The sequence below is a fragment of the Bos taurus genome, chromosome 2 (genome assembly GCF_002263795.3).
Source record: "Bos taurus isolate L1 Dominette 01449 registration number 42190680 breed Hereford chromosome 2, ARS-UCD2.0, whole genome shotgun sequence".
In the NCBI taxonomy this organism is placed as follows: domain Eukaryota; kingdom Metazoa; phylum Chordata; class Mammalia; order Artiodactyla; family Bovidae; genus Bos; species Bos taurus.
In genome coordinates this window covers 31,623,875-31,640,631 of record NC_037329.1, presented here as the reverse complement: position 1 = coordinate 31,640,631, position 16,757 = coordinate 31,623,875, and the positions used below count along the sequence as shown (strand labels likewise).

Sequence of the window (16,757 nt, the reverse complement as noted above, 5' to 3'; positions counted from 1 at the left end):
TCATACAAAGAAAATAACGTAATGATCTAGGGTTGTTGGAGTCTTTCAAAATAAGTTGGTAGTTATGTAAGAATATTATTTCAGTGTTTACAGAGTAATTTATCACAGAAAAATGTTCAATTAAGATCCCAAAATGATTTACCACAGACATTTTAAGCATATCCAAACATTTTCCCATAAATTAAACATGATGTAATTGAGTGTTGCATTAGCAATGTACCACTGTTGATTCATGTGGAAATCACAGACGTTTCACTGATTACTAGCCTTTCACCATATTTAATGTAGTGTCATAGGCATTTTCACGAGATTTTCAGTAAATCAACTTTAATGTACCGTTTTAAAGATTGAAGCAGATTTCAAAATGTCATAGTCCGTTTATTCAGGTTTGTTTAGAACCTGTTTAGAACTTACAAATAAGTGCTATTTACTTGAAGGATTCAAGTAAAACTATTTCAATAAGGCATTTACCCGTGAGAACTCTTCATGTTTACCAATATATGACTTGTGTGTGCTCAGTCACTCAGTTGTGTTGGACTCTTGGAGACCCCATGGACTGTAGCCTGCCAGGCTGCTCTGTCCATGGAATTTTCCAGGCAAGAACACTGGAGTGGGTTGCAATTTCCTACTCCAGGGGATCTTCCCAGATCTGGGATTGAACCCCAGTCTCTTGCATCTCTTACTTCGGCAGGCAGACTCTTTACCACTGAGCCATCTGGGAAGCCCTGATACATGACTTATTATCTGCTAAAAAGTGATTCTTTCTTATAGCTATTCATTTTGGATATTCTAGCACAAACATAATTAAAACATAATTGAAGCGTACAAATGCTATTTCATAATTCTGGTCTTTGGGTTTCCTAATAATCATACAAATTCTTTAGCCCATCTTTATTTATATCTAGATAAGCACCCAGAACAATTTAGGGTAGATGATTGAGAGTTTATTTCACATGTGAAATCTTTTTTGAACTTTTAAACAAGGAAAAAATAAGAATGGAAAAGTTAGATGGAGCCAGGAGTGAGGTTAATATCTAAAAAGCATACACTTGCTGCTGCTGAACTGCAAATTTGGCTCCAAGCTCTCCAGCAGCCAGATATTCCTTAAATAGCTTGAGGCTGTCTTTACACAGAAGCGAAAACCAGTCTGAATGACCTTGAGGCTACTCAAAGTTAGTACAGTATAAGAAGATTACAAGTGAACCATGCTTTACACAATAGATTCATTACTGATAAACTGTGCAGAAACAAAAATTTTGTACATGAAATAATGTTATAAATATACTCATGGAGGGATCATAATGATCCCTTTTAAAGAAAACCAAAAAAATGACTCCTTGTGTAACATGGAACTAATACACATACTTCTCTCATGTGCTTTGAATTTTTAATATTGGATTTTTCAAAGAGTCGATATGTAACATAAGGCCATCCTCTCATCTCAATATTGTTGTAGTAGAAATATTTAATGTATGCACCGAAGGGAGTAGGTTGAGACTATGTAAAATCCTTTAACTTTTGTTTGTTCAGCTGTATTTATCATGTTTCATTGCTTTTGTTCAATTTTCTGAGTGCATAGGGCAACCTACAATTTAAATTCCTTTGTACAATACGCATGTATTATCCAATGTTTGAAAATAGAAATACACACATCTTTAGTCATATTCAAAGATAACTCTAACATTCACCAGGTATAGCCTATCATGGTAAACTCTAGATATTGAACCAAGTATCACTTAAAATATCTTATTTTTTTTAAAGCTTTGCATTTACTAAAATGGGTAATCTTTTATGATCCTTGAAATAAAAACAATCAGATGAATTAGACAGTTTATACCTAAAGGGAGCTTTATGAAGTTATCAGTTTCCTATTTTGCAAGAGAAAAGCACAGGGTGCCAAGAGTTTTCCTTCCTGTTGTATTCCAAGGCACCACACTGCTGCTGCTGCTGCTAAGTTGCTTCATTCGTGTCCAACTCTGTGTGACCCCATTGATGGCAGCCCACCAGGCTTCTCTGTCCCTGGGATTCTCCAGGCAAGAACACTGGAGTGGGTTACCATTTCCTTCTCCATTAGGCACCACACTGAGCTAATGCATAATAGGTTCTTGGTATGTTTAATGAAAGAAAGAAAGTGAAGTCGCTCAGTTGTGTCCGTCTCTTTGTGACACCATGGATTGTAGCCTACCAGGCTTCTCTGTCTATGGGATTTTCCAGGCAAGAGTACTGCAGTGGGTGGCCACTTCCTTCTGCAGGGGATCTTCCTAACCCAGGGATCAAGTTTGGGTCTCCTGCATTGTAGGCAGATAATTATTTAATGAAGGTGAGGTATTTGAATATTATTTCATGATGACATTGCTTAAGTGTTCACCTATGATGATTAAATTAAACTTCAGAGGTGCTCTTATGAAAGCAGAGAAATATGACTTACATGTCATCTATAAAAGCAATGAAACAGAAAATGTAACAGTGTTACATTCTCATTTAGAGAAGCATAAGTTTTTGTAATACTGTCTGGTATTTTCAAATGCTAAAGGAACTAAGTCAAAGAAAACAGTCAACTTAGAATGTTTGCGACTATAATCCAGACTTCATAACAAAATGAAAAGTCTAACTTTTACTTATATTTAGTAAGTTGAAAAGTATTTTAGGGCAGTTGATCCACTTAGACTGAAAATGTTTCAATATGAATAACTCAGAAAATAAATCATTAGCAACACAGAATGAAAATACAATATTGCAAACAGACTAAGCCACAGATACCTGGCTAGTTTATTCTGACGCCAATGAAGACCAGAAATACTATTCAACTGTATGACAAACTGTATATCCTAAGTGACAAAAGCTATTTTAAAAACAAGTGGGAAAGTACACTTAATTTTCCCACAAAGCATGTATTTTCACTGTGTAAATATTAGGTTGATACAAAAGTAATTGTGGTTTCAGACCATGAATTTTAAATCATTATAACTAGGCTCAAGCACATCCTTAATAATCAAAATAGGAACCATTACAATCAATGCATTTTTGCCAACAAGAAATAAGTTTGTTTATTCTTGTAGCGTAAAAATCTGTGCTTCGGGATTTGAAGAACTCTTGGAAAGTATTTCCTGCCTCCTGCTGGTTGTGGAGGCATTTTCCCTGCCAAAAGTTGTTGAGATGCTTGAAGAAGAGTTAGTTGGTTGGCAAGAGGTCAGGTGAATATGGCAGATGAGGCAAAACTTCGTAGCCCAATTCATTCAACTTTTGAAGCGTTGGTTGTGGGGTGTGTGGTCAGGCGTTGTTGCAGAGAATTGGGCCCATTCTGTTGACCAATGCCGGCTACAGGCGTTGCAGTTTCTGGTACATCTCAACAATTTGCTGAGCATACTTCTCAGGTATAATGGTTTTGCCGGGATCAGAAAGCTATAGTGGATCAGGCCGGCAGCAGACCACCAAACCGTGACCATGACCTTTTTTTGGTGCACTTTGGCTTTGGGATGTGCTTTGGAGCTTCTTCTCGATCCAGCAACTGAGCTGATCATCTCAGGTTGTCTTGGTAAAACCCACTCTTCCCGGTATATAACAATTCAATCGAGAAATGGTTCATTGTTGTTGTGTAAAATAAGAGAAGACAACACTTCAAAACAACAATTGTTTTGGGGGGGTGCAGCTCATGAGGCACCCATTTATTGAGCTTTTTCAGCTTTCCAATTTGCTTCAAGAGCCAAACGACTGAAGAATGGTCGACATTGTGTTCTTCGGCAATTTCTCGTGTAGTTGTAAGAGGATTGGCTGCAATGATCCTCTCAATTGGTCACTGTCGACTTCAATGGCTGGCCACTGCGCTCCTCATCTTCAAGGCTCTTATCTCCTTGGAAAAACTTCTTGACTCACCACTGCACTGTACATTCATTAGCAGTTCCTGGGCCAAATGTGTTGTTGATGTTGCGAGTTGTCTCTGCTGCTTTACAACCCATTTTGAACTCGAATAAAAAAAAAAAAATCACTCAAATTTGTTTTTTGTCTAACATGAGTTCTATTGTCTAAGATAAATATACACAGCAAGTAATATCATTAGAAGAAAAACATAAAGTGAGAAATGTGCATTAGAATGATGTATAACATAACCGCAGTTGTTTAAGAATGTATTGCCATGTCAGACAGCAAAGTTCAGCAGTGCAAAATAGCAATTACTTTTGCACCAACCTAATATAAAGAAATTTAAAGCATTTACTCTGTTTGTAACAGAATTTGAATAGAAGACAGGAGTAATTAGAAGATGTTCTTAATGACACGAAGCTATTGTCGTTTAGTTCTTCTGAGAAAGTTAACCATAACCATAAACTTAGCCATAACCACTTAACTGAACTACTGTTTAAGGGCTAGAGTTGAATTAACCTTTATTTATGTCCACTACTGAAAATGAAATTATAGCCAGTCAGCCAGGATATCTTTAAGCACACACACACACACACACAAAATAGGGTGAGAATAAAAGTACATTAGTGAATTAACTGTAAATAACATATAGAAATAAAGGATAAAATAATTATATCAAGATGGAAGGTAAAGAAAAAAAATTTAGTAAAAAGTATTGAAAAGGGAGCCTTAAAGCCATATTGAAAAGAAATTTGTAAGAGGAAAGAAGAAAGGAGCAATATAAACATCTGCTGTAGTTGAAGGAAGAAAAGGAAGAAAGGGAGGGAAGGAAAGAGGGAGGCAAGAAGGATATGATCTCTTTTTATTTATTTATATATCCATTTATTTATTTTCGGCTCTGCTGGGTCTTTGTTGCTGTTCACCGGCTTTCTTTAGTTGCCCTGAGTGGGGGCTACTCTAGTTGCAGAGCTCAGGCTTCTCACTGAGGTGGCTTCTCTTGTGGAACACAGACCTTTAGCATGGGCTCAGTAGTTGTGGAGTATGGGGTTAGTTGCCCCAAGGCCTGTGGGATCTTCCTAGACCAGAGATTGAACCCATGTCGCCTGCACTGGCAGGCAGATACTTAACCACTGAACCACCAGGGAAGTCCGAGAGTAAGATCTCTCAAAGTTCACTACAAATTGAAGACCCTACTCCAGAAGATTGTCTGTCTCTTTTCTCACCAGAGTGGCTATTTCAGAAGTGTAAGCTCTAAACATAATAGCTTTCCTTGGAGGCGAATGGCAAGGAGTTTTTTAAATGTTTGTATGTTTCTTTCTTTCTTTCCAGTTTTGGTGTGTTTGGTTGGTTTCTGTCACTGGGGGTGGGAAGAGAAAGCTCTATCTATTCTTCTAATGGCAAAGAAAACTCTCCATCATTTATTTATCTTGTTTTTTTTTAATGTTTGAACATGGTTTATTAATTTTCATATCCACTTCTGAATCTAAGTATTGCATTACATTTTGTTTTTGTTTTTTTGTTTGTCTTTTCTTTTTTTTTAAATTTTATTTTATTTTTAAACTTTACAATATTGTATTAGTTTTGCCAAATATCAAAATGAATCCGCCACAGGTATACATGTGTTCCCCATCCTGAACCCTCCTCCCTCCTCCCTCCCCATACCCTCCTTCTGGGTCGTCCCAGTGCACCAACCCCAAGCATCCGGTATCGTCTATAGAACCTGGACTGGCAACTCGTTTAATACATGATATTATACATGTTTCAATGCCATTCTCCCAAATCTTCCCACCCTCTCCCTCTCCCACAGAGTCCATAAGACTGTTCTATACATCAGTGTCTCTTTTGCTGTCTCGTACACAGGGTTATTGTTGCCATCTTTCTAAATTCCATATATATGCGTTAGTATTCTGTATTGGTGTTTTTCTTTCTGGCTTACTTCACTCTGTATAATAGGCTCCAGTTTCATCCACCTCATTAGAACTGATTCAAATGTATTCTTTTTAATGGCCGAGTAATACTCCATTGTGTATATCTGCAAATCAATCAATGTAATACACCACATTAACAAATTGAAAAATAAAAACCATATGATTATCTCAATAGATGCAGAGAAAGCCTTTGACAAAATTCAACATCCATTTATGATAAAAACTCTCCAGAAAGCAGGAATAGAAGGAACATACCTCAACATAATAAAAGCTATATGTGACAAACCCACAGCAAACATTATCCTCAATGGTGAAAATTTTATCTTGTTTGTTAATTCTCTTGCATATCTCAAGCAACAGTTTAAGAAATTTAAGAAGAAAAAAAACCACCGAATCCTTATTCCTATTTTAACACCATTGCTTCCATTATTCAGTGTTAACCTTCTAGTTTATTCACATCACATGGTATAATCAAAGTAAACAGATCATTTAGTGCTCTGATTTTTAACATGTTGTTTTTCTATGTTATTATGCAGTTTATATTTATCATTATTTGAGGGAATGAAATATTCCATGTTGTTTACTTATCTATTTCTCTATTGTTGAATAATCAGTATGCTCCTTAGGTTTTATTTATAATTGACACTATATTTGAATTCTCTCTCCATTTATGTTTTTTTTTTTTTCTTTTTAATTATTGCCTTAGAATAAATTCCCGGGAATAGGAGGAACTATGCCAAATATTATGAACATTTATAGTGCACTTTGTAAATGTTGCCAAATTGTTTTCTAAAAGGAATATACCAATTTATACTTTCATCAGCAGTATCTGAACATATCCGTTTTCTCAGAAAGTTGACAGCAATTTTGCTTTATCATTTGACCACACACATGCTTTGGGATTTTTTTTCCTCACTATCTTAAAGGGATAAGTAGATGAACATGAAAAGAATGGAACTTTTAACTTAGTCAGTTTGGAATGACTGAGGGTTCTTGTTTTCATTCAATAGCTGTTGTTACATCCACTCAAAGAAATATTATGCAGGAATAAATAAGGATAAACACAAATGCTACATAGTAACATAAAAAACACATTCTGGAATTCAATTCAAAGGAAAAGGAAGACTTAAAGGGTTTGGCTTGTCCACTTATGTTTCCAAACCCACACCATCTGAGAGACAACTGTGTATACTCAGTCTCCTTTCATGCCAAAAACTTTCTTGCAACACAGTCTGTTTCCAAGGGTAATACAAATCTATTTTTCCAAGAACACTGCTTGCTGCCTAACCATTTCTAGCTACCTACAAAGTTTCAGAAGAGATGGATCAGCTCTGAGGCCCTGTAACTTCTCTGGATGGGCGTAATAAGTCCCTTGGGAACATTGCAAAACATTCTTTCTTAAAGAATAGGGCATCTATCTAATTCTTTTCCTGGTAGTTATCTATCTGGTCCTTTTCTCATTAATTGCAATTGTAAAAAATTTAAGGTCTTTTTAGAACGTTTGACTTAAACTGCAACATTAACAAAAATATCTGCTCAATGTTAAACTCTTCTATATCTGTTTATGTATGGTCAGGCCATTCAAGACAGCTGTTCTCTTATTCTGTGTACGCCCCCCTGCTCAACCAGGCTCTGCTTCTCTCACATGAATATCCAATCCTCTTAATCATGGAACCTAATTAACTGCCTGTGTGCTTGCCCCTTGCCTCAGCTGCTGGTCTCCCTGGTAACAGCCAACCTGTCATCAATTCTCCTATAAACGGAGGCTTCCTGCCCCCCCACCCCCCACCCCCAGGTAGCAAAAGTTGCTGGCGTTTCCTGCTCGCTGGCTGCCTCACACAGCACACAGTGGGATGCTGCTCTGGGACTTCACTTCAGAAAAGTAGGATCTCCTGTCCCTTAAGCCATTGGTGGTTCTGTCATAACTACAGACTGTTTCTTCTGTCTTATAACTGGGCAAGTACAATAAAGGTCCGTTTTAGTCAAAGCTATGATTTTTCCAGTAGTCATGTATGGATGTGAGAGTTGGACCATAAAGAAAGCTGAGCACTGAAGAATTGATGCTTTTGAACTATGGTGTTGGAGGAGATTCTTGAGAATCCCTTGGACTGCAAGGAGATCAACCAGTCCATTCTAAAGGAAATCAGTCCTGAATATTCATTGGAAGGACTGATGCTGAAGCTGAAATTCCAATACTTTGGCCACCTGATGCAAAGAACTGACTTATTTGAAAAGACTCTGATGCTGGGAAAGATTGAAGGTGGGAGGAGAAGGGGACGACAGAGGATGAGATGGTTGGGTGCCATCACCAACTCAATGGACATGAGTTTGAGTAAACTCCGGGAGTTGGTGAAGGACAGGGAAGCCTGGCGTGCTGCAGTCCGTGGGTCGCAAAGAGTCAGACACAACTGAACAACTGAACTGAACAACACTTGCAGCCTAACAATTGGTGAGCCAGCCGGGTGGCTGAGAAAACTCCCGTAAATGTCAAGATGTTGGGAAATAAGGACAGGGAATGAAAGTTGCAAGGTAGCCCCCCACCCCCAGCATGTGGAGCCCTGTGGACACTGTTTACCATGAAAGGTGTCTTTTTATTCCATTATGTTGATGAAATCCTGTTAAACTCAGAGTCTCTTGCCAGTTGAAAAGTAGCAGCCCCACGCTTGTGCACAGGAATGGCTGATGAATACTGACAAAATGCAGGACCTGGGTTCTCATATACCTGGCTGTTTTATAGTTGGGTGGAGGTGGTGGTTTAGTCACTGAGTCATGTCCGACTCTTGTGACCCCATAAACTGTAGCCTGCCGGGCTCCTCTGTCCGTGGGATTTGCCAGGCAAGAATACTGGAGTTGCCATTTCCTGCTCCAGGAGATCTTCCTGACCCGGGATCAAACTATGGTGTTCTGCATTACTGGTAGATTCTTTGTCAACTATGTTGAACATACCCCTAACGCACCACCCCTAAGCAATTACAGGCACAGGCTTTAGGGATATTAACTCAGGGACAGGCTTGTAAATTGGAATGGCTGCTTACTTGGAAGGGTTTGTTAGGGGACTGTGACAATAGCAAAATAATTAGAGCATTCTTGGGCTTCAGGTCCCAGCTATGCAAAAGTGCAGAGTGACGATGCAGTGTGATGAAACAACAGCTAAATGTAGCCTACCATATAAGGTGGAAGACATTACAGGAGGCCTATCCTAGTTATCTAGCAACCCAAAAAACATTATTTGGGATCTAGAATAGCTATGCATGATAGATTTCCGCCCCCCCCCCCCCCGCCCCGCTACTGTAAACATTGATAAGAACCAAGGGATCCACGTTTCTTGATCATGAATTCAGGAATGGGCCAATAAAAATGGCCTACCCTGGTATTTCCACCTTCCTTACAAGCCCACTTCTGCCAGGCTACTTCATTACTGAGACGGAAACCCTCTCTCCCCATGTGTGGTCCCATCACGGTTCTCAAGCCGTGTTAACCCACAAGCAGCTGGTCCAGGCAATCCGAGTTCGACTACTGACCACCAAAGGATGACTGCTGGTTATTTATCAGGACACTTAACTTGCTTCTGCCCTTGCCACAAGATCTAGCCCCAGAGGAACACATTGTAAAATGGCCCTGGGACTGGCAGGTGCTTGGTGGCTTCAGTTTGCTGCCTACAGATCTCCCCTGTCTGCTGCCGGGCCTCACTTAGTAAAGCAACTACTCCGGGCTCTCTACCGGAGAAAGGCACCCTTACATTACCATGGGGTCTGTCACATCGCTTTTCCAGTATTCAGCACCAACTGTCAGCACTGTGAGTGGACAGGTGAGATGGCCCTGCAGGCCAGGATGAAAACCACAGGCAGGGCTGACGTTGTCTCAGAAGGCTGTTCTGCTTGTATTTTGCTTAGTGGTCGTGATCTCCCCTGTATTGTGCCTGTTAAACATCTTGCATTTCATCCTTAGTCTGAGCGGAGGGAATCTGTTCATGAACAGGTGGCTTCACTGCAAAACAAGTATGATTGCTGAGTTGCTGGAGTGAGATGACTGTGTCGTCCTCTTCTGGACTTCCATGAAAAACTGACTTGATAAGCATGTGACCCCCAAATTGTCCATCTCTTGGCCCCTCAATACTCTTTAGCTACAGCTTGTTGATTCTGTATGTGTGGTATATGGTTTCCATGTACCTCTACATACCTACTCCAGGGGTATCCGGGAAGATGGGTGGACACAGACTATAAGAGTTATGCATGTGTGCAGTACTCTTGCGTGGAAAATCCCATGGGTGGAGGAGCCTGGTGGGCTGCAGTCATGGGGTCGCTATGAGTCGGACACGACTGAGCAATTTCACTTTCACCTTTCACTTTCATGCATTGGAGAAGGAAATGGCAACCCACTCCAGTGTTCTTGCCTGGAGAATCCCAGGGACAGAGGAGCCTAGTGGGCTGCCATCTTTGGGGTCGCACAGAGTCAGACACGACTGAAGTGACTTAGTAGTAGCAGTAGGGATGAGTGTATAGTCAGGCCGCTCAAGATGGCTGTTCTCTTGCTTTCTGCTTAACCAGGCCCTGCGTCTCTCACATGACTATCTACTTCTCTTAATTATAGGGCCTAATTAACAGCCTGTGTGCTTGCCCCTTGGCCCAGGTGCTGGTCTCTCTGGTAACTGAGCCAACCTGACATCAATCCCCCCTGTTAACGGTAGCCTCCTTTTCCCTGAGTAGTGAAGACTGCTGTCATGTCCCTCCCACCGTCTGTGCACAGGAGGGTGTACAACCTTGGATAAGATCCCTCTATCCCTTAAACCACTGATGTCTCTGTCGCTTACTCTGGGCTTTTTCTTTAGTCTTAAGGCTGGGCAAGTACCGGGCTTGCCACCTAGCAGTTTATAAGAATGGACTCTGGAACTAAATGGATTACGTTCAAACCCTAGCTTTGTCACTTAGCTATGAGATTTTGCATATTACTTAACCTGTCTTTGATTCATTTTGCTCATTTGTAAAATGAAACTAGTGATACCACTTGTCTCAGGACTGGTACAGGATTGTGAATCTGTTATATTAATGATATCCTAGTGTCTAGAAGCACGTAATGAAACATGGAATAAATTGTCTCTGATGTTGTTACACGAGAGATCTTTCTGTACTGTGCTGGCTCCAAGCTCAAGACAGAGTAGCTTACTAGTGACCTTCATTTCCTCTCCAACTGTCATTTTTTCATTTAAAGTAATACATAACGAAGAGAATTACAATAGCTGTCATGACTGAATGCTTATTATGTACCATGCACAGTGCTAAGTGCTTCACATGCTTTATTTTATGAGTCATCACAATAACTATGAAGTTGATACCAATTTTCAGATGTAGTGACAGAAGCTTAAACTAAGTAGTATGCCCAACACCAGCTAACTAGCAAGTGGCAGAACTTAAAAGCAGTCCTGCCTGTCAGAATCTGTGCAGAAAAAGAGAAAATGTACTCAAATATCAGTGGTTTCTGGATCATAAAGTTGGAGTGATGATTTAAAATGCCTCTGCTGCTGCTGCTAAGTTGCTTCAGTCGTGTCCGACTCTGTGCGACCCCATAGGTCGCAGCCCACCAGGCTCCCCCGTCCCTGAGATTCTCCAGGCAAGAACACTGGAGTGGGTACTTCTATCTGTTTTATGTAGTAAGAGCATATTTCTCTGATAATATAAGACTTTGCATATTTAAATATATTTCAGATTCTGTATGTATTAGCATTTCTGTTTCATAATGAATAATAGTTCCTCTTATTGCTCACTCCTGTGAACCAAAAAGGAAGTCTATCTTTGAATCAGTCTTTTTATCTTTTGCACAAAGCAGTTCTATTACTGCCTTCTAAAAATGAATATAGTGTTTTAGAATCTGAATTCCATCTACTTGTTCTTAGAGCAAACATCACATACACAGATTTTATTAAAATCAAGGTAACATCCAGCCTTGCCTTGAGCTTGGCATCGTAAGGTCTCCTTGCTGTTACCCCTAGTGTCTCTAAGGGAAATCCCCTGATGAATTTGCATGGGGATCAGCAACAGAAGACAGGCCAAATGAAAGCAGAAACAGAGCCTGGTGACACTCAGAGGAGTCAGGTGTGCCCCACACTCCATCGCTTCTCTCCCAGAACTCTTAACGAATGGAGAAGAGGCAAGAAAGGCAGTGTGTGGCACATCAGATTCATGGTTAGTGTCAACTAACACTTACTCTACTGCCTGTTAGGTCCTGTGTGCTTTTACCAGCATTTTCCCATTTTATCATCCAAGACCAGTGTGAAATAGGTATTATTAGTTCCTCTTACAGGTAGGGGTAGTAAGGATCAGGTTCAGCAGCTTGCTCAGTCACCCAGAGGACAGGCAGCAGACTTGAAATTTGAACCCTGATCTGCCAGTGGCCTACACTAATCTTTATATAGTGCCACCAACACTTTCATCATTCCTAGTGCCCAGAGACATAAGAGACAGTAATCTATAAGAAGCATTATATATAAGAGCAGATCCATAAATTGGAATACTGTAACAACATTAGTAAATAAATATGGGTCTATTTGCCTACCAGTCTGTACTTCCTTTGCTTTTTTATGTAAGAGCTTATTTCTTGATTACATGTTTCAGTTTAGATGGTTTTTGCTAAATTTGTGATTCTTGGTATGAATTACAAAGCAAAATTTCATTTATTGATGTATGATAAATCGTAGATCTGATTTATAGAAAATAAATAGTTGGAACCATAATGTTACTGTAACTAGAAGCAGAGTCCACAAATGTGCTAATTATTCCCTTCTCTGAGGTCTTTGAGAAGATATAACCAGTTCTGTGACCCATCTCGAAGGCTCTCATCATCAATGTTTCTGTCAATTTTATTATTCTATATATCTGTCAACAGGGAGCTTAAATAGGAGTGTGGACTTATATTGCTTTCAGAACTTTATGAGGATAAGGACATTTTAGACAATGGAATATGTTACCGAAGTGTCTTATGAAGTTTTTTGTTTTTTCTGAGAGGCTGAGCTGTCATTTGCCTGGAATGGTTCAGGACAGTTCTGCCTGGAGGCAGGACTATGGACTCATTAACCTTCTAGCCCTGCAACTCTGTCAATCTCAATTCTCTCCGCAGTTTCAATCAGATACAGCTGCCTCTAGTTTCATTCTGGTTGGTTCAGTGTGGCTGTGTGCTCTTGCAATTTTCCATATTGCAAGGGAAAAATAAAGCGTCTTCAATATATGTAGCTGTGTGTGAGGCAGTGTGCATGGTGGATCCTTCCTTACCGAAAGGCTCAGCATAAAACACACTAATAGACAAGCACACTGGTGTATAGAGGAGCGCCATATGCCAAATATAGAGGATTCTTATTTCTCTTTGCATATAGATGAATACGCAGCTGTGGCACTCTCAGGAGGCCTCGGAGTCGACTTGGTCCAGAGGAATGACTGTGCTATTTTTGCACTTTCCCTTACATTATTTCTCAAGGCTTGAGGGAATTTAAATGTGACTTACTTGGCAATGACAAGTCTCTGTCCCCTCGGTACCTCCTGAATGAGATCATTTGCAAAAGTCACCTCACCATAGCTCATTCTATTTCTTCATAGAGAAACAGTATCACTTAGATGGACTCTAGATTTCAAGAAAGAATGGTGTTTTATTTCCCCTTAAAAATGACTCCTTTAGAATGTTACTATTAAATTCATAGTAGTTTTGTAATTTATTTAAAAAGTATATGTTCTCTGGAAGCGATAAGGGTCATGTCATAGAATCTTAGTTTTTCTAATGAAGGAATTGAGGTTCTGAGAAATTAAATGGCCTGGGTAAGATCTCCTGGTAAGTTAGTAGCATTACAGGCCTAGAATTCAGCTCTCTGGTGTCCCAGTCCATAATGCAAGCCTCCTTTCCTTCTGAGGCCCTGTTTGCTGTTTAGTTGCTCAGTCGCGTCCAGCTGTATGCGACCCCATGGACTGTAGTCTGCCAAGCTCTTTCCATGGGATTCTCCAGGCAAGAATACCGGGGTGGGTTACCATTTCCTTCTCCAGGGTCTGAGGCCCTACATACTCCTGAATGAAACTGATTTTAACAAAAGCAGTAAGATCTCTCTTCAGTAAAATGTTACTGTACTTATCATGAAGTAGAATTTTGAAACTCTCAGAAGTATTCATTGGTGGTGATTTAGTTACTAAGTTGTGTCCAGCTCTTGCAACCCAATAGACAGTAGCCTGCCAGGCTCCTCTGTCTGGATTTCCCAGGCAAGAATACTAGAGTGGGTTGCCATTTCCTTCTCCAGGGGAATCTTCCTGATCCAGAGATCAAACCTGAGTCTCCTACATTGCAGGCAAATTCTTTACCGACTGAGTTATTTCTTATACTTGAAGAATTTTTTGAAACAATGAAATTCATCCATTCCCCTGAAAAATCTTTTAAAATTGAGACAAGTAGTAATTAAGCCAAGTGTAAAATACACAATGAATTGGAGTCTGGAAAAAGTGACCATTTGGAGTCCTTCTCTATAGAGGGAATAATCAAAAGCCCTGGAAGAGGTGGTGACTTGATTAGAGCTATAATATTTTAGAGAGTAGGGATGAGGATTTTAAAAATCAATAAACTCATTTATAGAAATTCTTTTTGGAAACCACTTTTACAAATACTATGAAAGGTTTCTGTGCTTCCTAATGTATTTGTATATATTTCTGGCAGAATATGTTTTAGTGGAAATCAAGACAGCTTTGAGTAAATTTAACCTCAATTACCCAAATTTTCTGTCTCTTTAGAATTTGAGGGAATTCTACAATAGTTGTATCAAGATTGAAGTTAGGTTGTTGTCATTATTAAGCTCTCAATACAATTGGCTATCATTATTTTCTTACATTTGTAGAGAGGATCAATATTTCTAATGAGAGAAAAAAATAAAAATTCAAATGATCCGTTTCTCACTTAGCCAAGATTTTAAAAAGCTATTTACTGAATTGCTCATTCATGCTTTAACCAATACTTATCGCTTGCAGAATATGACAGGTAATATAGGAGAATGAGGACTCTGAAGTCAGAGTACCTGGTTTATGTTCTGGTTTTCTACCTACTAGATGTGGTCTTTTGGTAATTTGTTCCTTAGTGTCCTTGTTTGTAAAATTGGAGGTAAGAATATCTACTGTTAGATTAAAGGATTAATGTCAAAGCGTTTAAAAGAGCATATGATCAGGGCAAAATGTTAATTAACTGCTGCTGTTATTATGTGTTATGGACTATGGATGGAAGATAAACTAGGTATGATTTTTTTCCCTCATGGAGAACAAGTTAGTAATTGAAAAATAGTAAACAATTGGATAAATAACTTTAAGATACAATTGTTAAGCACTAAGGGAAGTACAACATGAATAACAGCACGTGGAAATAACATCTCTCCAAATGTTCATGTGTCATTGTCTTGTTTGCAACCAAGAGAACCACACTTCATTTTGCTGCTACATACCCTCTATGGTGACTGAGTCTCAAAATCTTTGATATTTTTAGGATTAATCATACACTTTCAAGTGAGTAGCAAATGGAATTTCACATCAGGACCATTGTGTTGGGCAGGCATCCTCAAAATAATTTATTTTCCCACTTCTTATTGCTTTATGACCATTTAAAGTTTCGAAAGGGTGGCTCAGACAGTAAAAAATCTGCCTGCAATGCAAGAAACCTGGGTTCGATCCCTGGTTCAGGAAGATTCCCTGGAGAAGGGAATAGCTACCCACTGCAGTATTGTTGCCTAGAGAATCCCATGGACAGAGGGGCCTGAGGAGCTACAGTCCATGGGGTCACAGAGTCAGACACAACTGAGAGACAAGCATGTACACACGCACACAATTTCAAGACAGCAATCCTAATTCCCAATGGTTCGCTACATTTCTTAAGGCATAAATCTCTGCGATGCTCCAGAGACCTTTGTCCTAATAAAGACAAGTTCTTCTGAGAGAAAATGAAGAGAGCGTGAGCCAAGGTTTGTTGAGGAGGAGCCCAGTTGTCTCTTCCATTCAGCAGCAGATGGCACGGACAGCCTGAGTGCCAAGGAGGAAACGCACAACCCCATCACCCAACCGTTCTCGTCTCGCTCAAAAGCTCCACGTCACAACTACAGTCACATCTTCTCATTCAAGTCTCAGCCTTCCAGGAGGGAGCTGATTTGGATAATCTGCACTGATATTAACCAGATACCCCTAAGTATGCTTGGCATTTTGGCCCTACCCAGACATTTGAGGCAGATTGTAAACTCATATTTAAATGAAGGTCAGCTTGTTCCAAAGACTGCTCATAAGGGTTTAAAAAAGAAAATGGTCAGATTCTGCAAGAAATCAGGCTTTTTTTTCTGATTTTTTTTTTCTTAAAGAATAAAACAATTCTTATCCAAGGATTCCCCAAATCAATCCTGGACACAATCAAAGTCCTAGGTTTACTAAAAATGATTTACTTGACCTTTGGCACTTATATTAAATGTCTTATTTTTAGACAAGATTTTTGAGGTCCCCTGTCAAATACAGGGTCATCAAAATACTTTATTGCTCTTTTTTCTTCTTGCCACAACACGGGTATTCTTTGGGCAAATAGGAAAATTTAGACTCACCCTTTAAGTTGGAAGACACAGATGACTTAAGCACAGGCCGCCCGCTACGAGGGAGGGTGCAGCCTAGGACTGCCGCGGTTATACAGTGAAGTGTTAAAGCATTTCTGCCCTGTGGTACTTGAGTGTACTAAAAATAGGCAACCCTGAACTATTACTGCAGTTGAAGGACGAGATAAAAATAGGAAATAAAGTTGAAAAAGTTGTATAAATAGAGTACTGGGATTAACAACTCAACGCACAGGATTGAATTCGCTAATAAGATGTATTAGTTTTTGTTGAATGTAGCAAACAGGATACCATTTAAATATTTAAGAGCAATCTTGGTTATGAAAGTATGTTCAAAATTTAAGGACGATTGACATTCAAGCAATGACAACTTATTTGAA

General features: G+C 39.5%; 1 long non-coding RNA gene across 1 annotated transcript; it reads right to left on the bottom strand.

The window, feature by feature from the left end:
- Positions 1–2,871: 2,871 nt before the first annotated feature.
- LOC107132251 (uncharacterized) lies at positions 2,872–16,458 on the bottom strand. The gene is made up of 2 exons (XR_001502230.3): positions 16,372–16,458; positions 2,872–3,962 (listed from the first exon to the last, which is right to left on the bottom strand). It is a non-coding gene; the product is annotated as an uncharacterized lncRNA (long non-coding RNA).
- Between the last annotated feature and the right edge of the window lie 299 nt (positions 16,459–16,757).